The sequence below is a fragment of the Anneissia japonica genome, unplaced genomic scaffold (assembly GCF_011630105.1).
Source record: "Anneissia japonica isolate Jap-2015-1 unplaced genomic scaffold, ASM1163010v1 scaffold7447_len134812_cov206, whole genome shotgun sequence".
NCBI lineage: Eukaryota > Metazoa > Echinodermata > Crinoidea > Comatulida > Comatulidae > Anneissia > Anneissia japonica.
This window is the reverse complement of record NW_022743975.1, coordinates 33,315-43,125: the sequence shown is the minus strand read 5'-3', so window position 1 is coordinate 43,125 and position 9,811 is coordinate 33,315. Positions and strand designations below refer to the sequence as shown.

General features: G+C 34.9%; 1 protein-coding gene across 1 annotated transcript in view; it reads right to left on the bottom strand.

Moving 5' to 3' along the window:
• The window catches only part of LOC117119555 (cytoglobin-like), a 30,338-nt gene extending 22,866 nt beyond the window's left edge, over positions 1-7,472 (bottom strand). The window contains exon 1 of the mRNA XM_033264379.1: positions 7,207-7,472. The gene's annotated coding sequence lies outside the window, so the exon portion shown is untranslated. The remainder of the gene's footprint in view (positions 1-7,206) is intronic.
• Positions 7,473-9,811: the final 2,339 nt, after the last annotated feature.

The following is a 9,811-nucleotide window of genomic DNA, read 5'->3' as shown; positions in this document are numbered from 1 at the left end:
CCGAAACCTTGACTCAGAAATACCGGGATGGTGTCCGGCGGGGGATAGTTTCTACCATTTTTATCTAGGCTTATTTAAGTAATTGTACAGTATTTGTCCTACCTGGTAATCCCGGCCCCGAAACATTGACTCAGAAACACCGGGTTGGTGTCCGGCGGGGGATAGTTTTTACCATATTGTAGTTAGGTTGTAGTTAAGCATAACCTTGAGCCGTAATTCCTGGCCCCGAAACCTTGACTCAGAAGTAACTGGTTGGCGGGGGATAGTTTTCCACCAAAGTTTTAACTGTTGTTTTTGTTGTTGTACTGTGCTGGTTACTTTTGTTGTTGTTATTGTAATATGTGTTTGCCGGACCATATAGTAAAACAGCGGTAAGATCTCGCCTGTATATGTTATCCTGCCTAAAGATGTTTTAAATAAAAAAAAAATAAAATAAAATAAATAAAAAAATTCCTCCATGATCTAACATTAACGTTTAGGCCTACTGGTCTATGGTTTTAATCAATAGATCTCTATAGCATCGATATTGGGACTGAGCTGGCTGCACGACGTTTTATTCACAGTGTGTTGATTATTGCGTTATTTCGTCTGGAAATTGTTGTTTATTAATTGTTTTTCGGCTTGCAGATGTTGATTTTTATGTTCCGGACCGAATAAAACGTCCGGAATTTGGAAAAGGGAGATCCGGTTTTTGGAAAGTATTTTATTAAAGGAAGAATAAGAATGGTTTTGGGAAATATTATTATTATTATTATTTTTTTTTCTGTTGCTCATGGTGAAATAAATGTCACTTTGATTGATTGATTGGTTGATTGATTGATTGATTGATTTATTATTATTATTATTTTTTTTTATTATTATCATTATTGTTATTATTAATAATAATAATAATGTTATTATTATTATTATTATTATTATTATTATTGCTGCGAAGCAGCCAATTCATATTCTTGACAGCAAAAAAAAAAAAAAAAAAAAAATAAATAAAAATTACATTTAGGCGACGAAAATAAATAAATAAATAAAAATTACATTTAGGCGACGCTTGTTGTAGACTGGCATAGTGTTTTCGGAAATAAATACCATTTGATACACATGCGCAGATCGATTCGCCAGCAACGAGTCATCGGCCAGCAGCAGCGAGTCGCCAGCAGCGAGATGTCACTGCAGCAAAACACTATTGTACACGGTACCAACGCTGTTCTAATATAGACAATCGGTCGTGTCTCATATTATATCTTCGTGCTCATATTATTTGTTATATTTTTATTATTCATTATTTTCACTTGACTCGCATAAATAATTTTGTTCGAAGAACATTTTATGCAGTTTTACTTCGCAGCACTTCACTTGCAATTTGCAATTTCTAGTTATTATTATTATTTTTATTATTATTATTACCACTACTACTGAAAAACAGTGTTGTTTTGACCGCATGCGGCATAGGTTTATTTAAAATACCGCTTGGTTGTAAATATATTGTTTGTTGTCAAGGGGATTTCCCACTCGTTGCTGCACTGTTCACGCGTCACTGACTCTGGTACAATGAATTGGATAATAGCGAAGTGGACTTTTCTGGCGTACGATCCGTTCTTTTCTTCAATGCCACTCCGTGGTAATACTAGTTACAGTATGTTTAATATCAGTCATGCTACAAGTTACATAATCGAATTGTCTATCATCATGCTTTACAACTGATATCGATTTAAATTTATTTAAATCAATACATCAGTAGCCTATAATGTAAGTTGTAACCAGGGGGTTATAACGACCCTGTTAGTGCTGGAAAATTCCAGCATTACAGTTTATATGGGGTCCGGGGATCAAATTTTCATTTTGTATTTTTATTTCAACCATCTTTAAAGAGGGTAACACTTCCAGTTTAGTCCAGTAGGTTAACTGATATCCAAGGGGCCCTCTTTAATAAAATTTAAAAACAGTACAAACAACATCATTACAACATAATAATAATAATAATAATAATAATAATAATAATAATAATAATAATAATAATAATAACAACAACGTACAATCCTCTTAACAAGTCTTAACAGTATTAAATTGACTTACATAAAAATATAATTCAAAATAGAAGTTAAATTTATAATGCCTAATATAATATAATATAGTATCAATATAGAATAAAATCAAACAATGTAATAATAAGAATATCTCAATAAAACAGCAATAAACAACCGCTAAGAGTTTAAAATATATCGTTTTAACTTAAGTGTAAATGTATTTTCTATTTTGCAGTCCCGGAGCTCAATTGGTAAATTATTATAAAAATTAGGACAAAGATAACTAAATGCACGTTTAAAACATTCCAAATTGACTTTGGGACAAGCTAAGTCATCTCTGGCTGAAGCTCGCGTTCTTATAGCTCGGGCAGGGACTCTAGAAATTTTCTCCACAAGGTAACTAGGAGCAAATTTGTTGATAACGTTAAAGGTAAGGCAGCCGATCTTTGAGATACACACATTAAGTTGAGTGTGGATAGAAGTTTGTTGGTTGAAGTGCGTGGAGGTGCTTTAATTATGATTCTCATGACCCGATTTTGCAATTTCTCAATTTTGTCGGTGTTATGCAAGCTGCTTGTACCCCACAAGAGGGCACCGTAGTCAATATGTGGGAGAATTAGTGTATTATAGAATAAGAGTGCTGTGCGAGAGTCAATAAATTTTCTTATTCTAGCTAAAATGTGAATTTTATGTGCAAGTTTGGAGCTACGTTTGCTGACATGTGAATGCCAGTCAAGCCTATTGTCAATATAAACACCAAGGTGCTTGTGCATAGTAACTTTTTTAATCCGTTTGCCAGCAAAAGGCACGTCAATTTCTTTATTTAGACGCTGAGGTGTGCCAATTAATATCACCTCAGTTTTGTCAATGTTAAGAGTTAGTCTATCAGAAATAAGCCAGGTATGGATAGTGTCTATGTCTTCAGATAACCTGTTGTTAATAATATCAATGTTAGAGTGAGAATAATAAAGTGAGGTGTCATCAGCATAGAGGTCAACAGTACTGTGTTTAGTAGCAGGGGCCAAATCGTTAATAAAAATAGTGAATAAAATCGGGCCCAGAATGGACCCTTGAGGAATTCCATACTTAACAGTGCGGAAATCAGAATAGGTGCTTTTGAATTTGACAGTTTGTGTGTGGTTATGAAGATAAGAGGAAAACCAACTGTTGGCAGAAGGGTGTACACCATACCGGGACAATTTAACAAGAAGGATTTTACGCCTTACGTAGATCTATAAAAAAAAAACTGCCCCAGTAGGACGTCCACCATTCATGCCGTCCAGCCAGTTATTATAGGTATTTATGAGCGCAGTAGTAGTAGAATAGGTTTTCCGGAAGCCGGATTGGTTAGGAGACAATAACTTATTAGTAGTAAAAAAGTTGGATATGGACACTTTCGAAAATTTTAGGAAGGATCGGGAGCACAGATATTGGACGATAGTTGTTCACGTCACTTTTAGACCCTCCCTTGTGGATTGGTACCACTTTGGCAACTTTCAGATCGGCGGGGAAACATCCATTTATTAAAGACAAGTTACATATGTGTGTCAAATAAGGCGCGATAGCAGGGGCCGCCAGCTTCAAAAGTTTGATAGGATGGCAGTTGATGCCAGTCGACGTTCCAGAGTCCTTGCCCAGTAGCTGATCAAGAACAAACCCACTTGCAACCTCATGAAAGGAAAAGGAAGATAAAGGTGGGTCAATATAAGAACAAGGATCAATGTTATTCGAATCAAGTGCACTGTCTAATTTAAAAGGAATATTTACAAAAAAAAAATCGTTAAAAGCATTACAGTACTTATTTCCTGTTCATTAGTAAACGTACTATCGTTGATAGTTATCAACATCGCTTATCTGTGTGATAGTTGATCAAGGTAGTTTATCTACATCTTGTAGAAATTGTTCTTCATTAAAATTGCGAAAATTACGAAATGTTCTTTGGTCATGTTCATTTTATATGGTTTAAGTTTCAGTGAGGTAAAAATAAAATCATGACCGCTAAGAAATTGAATTACAAAAGTGTTTTGGTGCAGGCAAGTATTTGTTGTCAGGATCAGATCAATCAAAGATTGACCGTCGTCAGTGGTGCGAGTTGGAGAAGGCACCATTTGAGTAAGACGAAAGAGATCCATTTTATCCTGCAGATTGTTGCGATTTGAGTGGGATTTCAAAAAATCAATATTAAAGTCACCCAAAATTATTAAGTCTCTTGCAACACAATATGTATTTTAAAAGTTTTCAAAATTTTCAATAAAAAATTGCAGGCGTATTTGGAGGTCTGTACACAGTTGTTATACGAACATACATCAAACATCCTAGCTATGACAAAAATAACATAAAGACGACTTAATCAATCTATCGTCTTGAATGTTTAACCAGTGTTTTAATTAAGGCTAAGTTCGGGTGAATGCCGTATCATCATCGTACTTGCATCGTATAATTGTATTGGCAAATCAACCGCAATTGCAATACTGTACTGAGACGTTCAGCAAACTATGGTCCGCGGCCCAAATTTGGGCCGCGAAACATTTTTTAGGGCCGCGAAGCCGTCTGGACATTGAAAAAAAAACCCAAACAAATAAAGCTGCTTCATTGTTACAGCGAATGCGTCGTTTGCACACGCTGCTAAAAGTGCCAGATGATGCGTGCTATTTGAGTTATAAGCGGTTTTTTTATGCCCCCTCGGGAGCCTTTATCTGTATATATATTCCTGATAGTTCTAGTATGCAACATTATTTTCTATAAATAAATATACTGTAAATATACCTTTTTTAAGCATTAAATACATGACAAGCGCGGATCCAGAGTTTACCCTGGCTTTCGCACAGGTGGGTTCCCATATTGGGAGAGTCATGAGAAGAGAGCTAGTTTGTTTTGTCGCTGGAAGATAAATTTTAGATATTCGAAAATTTTTGTTTTCTAGATTCTTTTAAATACACTTCGTGCATTATGAGGCGTCTATTATTGAATACACTTTTAATTCACAGTTTTTCCCTACTTTGCTATAGACAATTAATAATTATGATGATGAAGAAGATTATGATGATGAGGAGGAAGCTGTGCAAGATTAATTAACAAGCCCTTTTATGTGAAGTGTCAAGCGAGGCCCGTAGCCTAAGTTACGTTTGGGTATTTGGAGACATTATCGTCGTCGTCAAATGTTCAATGCACACAGTCGGTATATACATGGAGGCTTCATGATCAAAAATTCTTGCCAAGATTTGGTATGTTGGTCCCTGGCGCTTAATGGTGCCTGGAATCGTAGGCAGTGAAGTAAAAAGTTCGCGGAACGCTGTACTGTACTGTAAACGGTATTCCACGATCCGTGTGTACTCAGTAGCTTGCTTTGCATGTATGAATGGGTCTCCAAGCTGTGTGCATGATGCAAGACAGTCTGTGGAGTACTAAAGGTTTCACTCCCAGAATTGGCAGGAAAAAATCGTTTTATACTCGGGCTAAAAACTAGTCGCGCAAGCAAATGACCTTGTCGCACTGCGCGCGACTAATCAAAATTCCCTGTCGCATTTACGAAAATCAGGTCGCAAATGCGACCAAATTACCCTTAATTTCCAGCACTGAATGCGTCACTCTACAACATTCCTACTCTTTATTTTAACATGAAACAAGTTTATGAATAAAATATTCAAGATTTTTGTAGGCCCCGAAAATACGCGTACCGCTAGGCCAAGCCTTAGTTTCGTTTAGAGGGTAGCAGCGCCAAGACGAGCTCTACCACTAGCCGTGGACGTACAACATTGGTTGCCGCTTTGGAACTGGAAGAGTACATCATTAAATTGACTCAGATTCAGGCAATAATGTGCTAAAAAGACGAATACCATATATACATAGCATGAAGTGATTTAAAAACACTATTTTCATCACGATTTCTGGTCTTTGGTCTTCGTTTTGTAGACACCCATATAGGGTGTCTATAAAACGAAGACCCTTAAGTATTTCTTGATATTCCTCATTTTATTCAGATGAAATAATGAAATAGGTAGGCCTACTTAGCAACTTAGCAAATGATGATTTTAAAATACTTTCAATAATATAATTGAGAAATAATTGGAGGTCTTCGTTTTTCGAGTCTTCTGTCTTCGTTTTGTAGACACCCATATAGGGTGTCTATAAAACGAAGACCCTTGTAAATTTCACAAAGAGACGCCCAAAAAATGTCGTAATTTTGATTTTGTGACAGCCTGGTGTATTATCATCAAAATAAAAAAGAAAAAAATAGGGGTCTTCGTTTTTGGGTCTTCGGTCTTTTAGTGAAATAAAATACTAGGTTTAAAAAGTAAAGCTTTTGGAATTTAGGGGGTGCGTCCACACCCTCTGCACCCTACCCACTCCCCCTGCCTACGGGGCTAAACTGAAAGTAAAGATCTACTTTTGCGTCCTTTAAAACAGCGTTCCGCAAACTTTTTACTTCACGGCCTATTTACGATTCCATGCACCAAGCTGCGGCCCAGCAGCCCAGCCGCGACAGGGACTAAAATACCAAAAACCAGGAAAGAAGTTTTGATAATGAAGACTCCATGTATACACAATAGTTTGTCATCATTATCTGTTCTCTCTGTGACAAAATGTCATTGTATACAAATTAAATAGTATTTTTATTTGAAAAAATAATACCACACTTGTGTTTTCCCCGACAACTGACTTTTCAGCCACACATACATTATAACCTTCTCCTTCCTCCAAAAACTTTCACGCACACTCAGTCACTCCTCAACTTCGAAAGACATCGGGCGGTTCATCCACTACCGTCACTTCTTTTGTCACACCTTTCATTTGCGGTAAGATTAAAAACCGCTTATAACTCAAAAAGCACGCATCATCTGGCATTTTTGCAGCGTGTACAAGCTCCGCATTCGTTGTAGTAACAATTAAGCGCCTTTATTAATAATTTTTCTCTATGTTGAAACTTATCTTTGTTATTATTTTTTTTTTCAATTTCTCAGACGGCTTCGAGGCCTTCCAAAAATGTTTCGCGGCCCAAATTTGGGCCGCGGCCTATAGTTTGCGGAACGCCGCTTTAAAAGATTGGTGTTCATCATGACGATAAACTGTTTAACAAATATCTAGAGCTGTTGACATCAACCAATGTAATATTGTTTGATATTAATCAAGTTCATATGTGTCAAGTGTGCTTTAAGCGGACGCACGTAATTTGTACAGTACTTACTTGTAACGTAGTAAAGGTATTCAACGTTCAATCAAGGATTTCCACAAAGTATTACCAAAGGAGGTATATGGTTGCGTAAGGCAGCTATCCCCCAATCTGGATCCTTACAACGATTACGCGTTGTAATGCTCAAGTTTGGTATCGTTGAACAATTTGAAATTGTATTTACTTTTTGTTTATAGGAACACCAACATAGTATCACAGAGTCCACAACCTTACGACGTGTGTGTTCAAGAGCAAAGTGCAGTTCACTTGGTCGTAAAAACACGGGTAGTTGAATTTAATATCAAATCGTTGTATAGAGGGCGTATACCATGAAGATGTAACGTACAAGAAGTCGAAATAAACCTATTTAATGGCCACATATTCAGTAAGTTTATCAATTATTATTATTATTATTATTATTATTATTATTATTATTATTATAAAGGTAATTTAGTTGTGTGGTAATTTTATTCTGAAATAAGAGTATTGAATGAATGAATGATGAATGAATGAATGAATGAATGAATGAATGAATGAATGAATGAATGAATGAATGAATAAATGAATGGATGAATAAATGAATGGTTGGTTGTCGTATGGAAATCTTGTTCCGAAATAAGATATTGAATTTGCCGAGTTCAACAACAATTTTCTTTAGGCCTACTTTAAAGTATTGTCAAAGAGTATGCTTTCTAGTCAAAACGGCAATTACCAAACTGGTAATAAACCAAAACGGCTACACTTTTTGACAAGAACGGCAATGGACCAAAACGGCAATATACCAATACGGCAATAAACCAAATAAAATAAAACTTTAAACTACAGACAAAATGAGGCTAAAAGAATAGAAGTAAAAAATGCGAAAAAAACATTAATAAAAATAATAAGGCCTATTAATAACAATATTATAACAACATACCGGTACACATTCAATAATAAAAGGATTTGTGGAAACACAATAAAAGCAATAAACATTGAAATAAATAAAACTTTAAAATACAGACAAAATGAGGCATCTAAATAATTTGTCATGTTCAATAGAAGATGAACCCAGTCAGCAATATTTTGAGTTTTTACCCTAATGGAATTTTGTGACCTTTGACACCTTTGACTTTAAAATGAAATTCAGAGTATAGTTAACATGTTCACAATGCCTTGTGGAATATCCTTAAGTAATTTGTGTACATGAATAATTGTAAAATTTATGACTGAACTTTGAACTTTAACCTATGGGAATTTTGAACTCAAATGGAGAATTTTGAAAAATGTACTCTAATTACCCCTATGTAATGCCTGACTTCAGCCTGAACTGTTCTAAATGACCCAAGTTTTATTGAAATTTGCAAAATCATTTTCCTCTAGTAGTGAAATTGACCTCTGACTTATAAAATTTGACCCTATGGAATGATGAGTATATTTCGCTTTTAGAAGATCATTCCTAGTAGATTTAAGTTGAAATGGACAATGTGTAAAAACCAACCCTAATGGCCTATACAGTATGTGACCCCTGACCTTAGCCTATTCTCAATTATGAATTTTGATCTGTTGGATGAGGAGTAACTTAATCTATATATAATAGTATTACATTTAAATTTAAAAATTCCAAAATTCATAAAAACCATAGAACATGGCAGCCAAAAAGGCTGAATTACGAATTATGTGACATCAAAATAGGAAATTTATATTAAGATTTACATAAAATAGTTTAGATAAAAAACAAGAGAATTAAACTACAGAATTATAAATAATAATACTATAGCAATCTGTTATTGTTATAATTATTATATAATTATAAATGATTGCTACAGTAATTATTATTATAATTATTATTATTATAATTATTATTATTAAATAATTGAATTGATTGCATCAAACCATTAAATTAAAGAATTGCGAATTACGCTAAACATCAATAACATCAAAAAGCATGAAACACATCAGACATAATAGGAAATTTACATTAAAATTACAGAAAAAAGGTTTTACAAATTCACATAAAAAAATAAAAGCATTCACAAATTGGTAAACAAGCTCCAAAAGGACACACTCAAAGCAAAGGAAAACAAAGAAAGCACAGAAGGACAGAAAACATCAGGAAGAAGAATACAAAAAAAAGGAGGGGGAATTACTGAACCGCTAATTTACCGCAAGCGTCAAACCCGGGGGGGGGGGGAAAGTTACAAATCGATAGAGTTAATTTTAACAAGATAAGGTAATGGGCTGTTTGGGAGATCCTAAGTATCATTCCTAATAAATTCGAGCTCAAATGGACAATTATAATAAAAATAACCATAATGACCCTTATGTAATCCTTGTCCTCAGTTTGTTGGGTGGGAGTGTCACTGGTTCTTGAAATGGGTCCAATCATTTGCCTGTGAAGAAAGATATTTAATCTGGAAATTATCCTTATTGACATTTGACCCCAAATCCATGAACGCCATAAAGACCCTGGCTCATGCCAACGCATAATGTGGAAAGGACAAGACTGCGCTATGTTATTTGTGAGAAAAGTAATCTTCTGATTGCCTCTCATTTTTTATTACCCCTATTATAATATTTGGACCCCAAATTTTAAATACTACTGTACCCCATAAACCTAAGATAGTATAGGCCTAATATT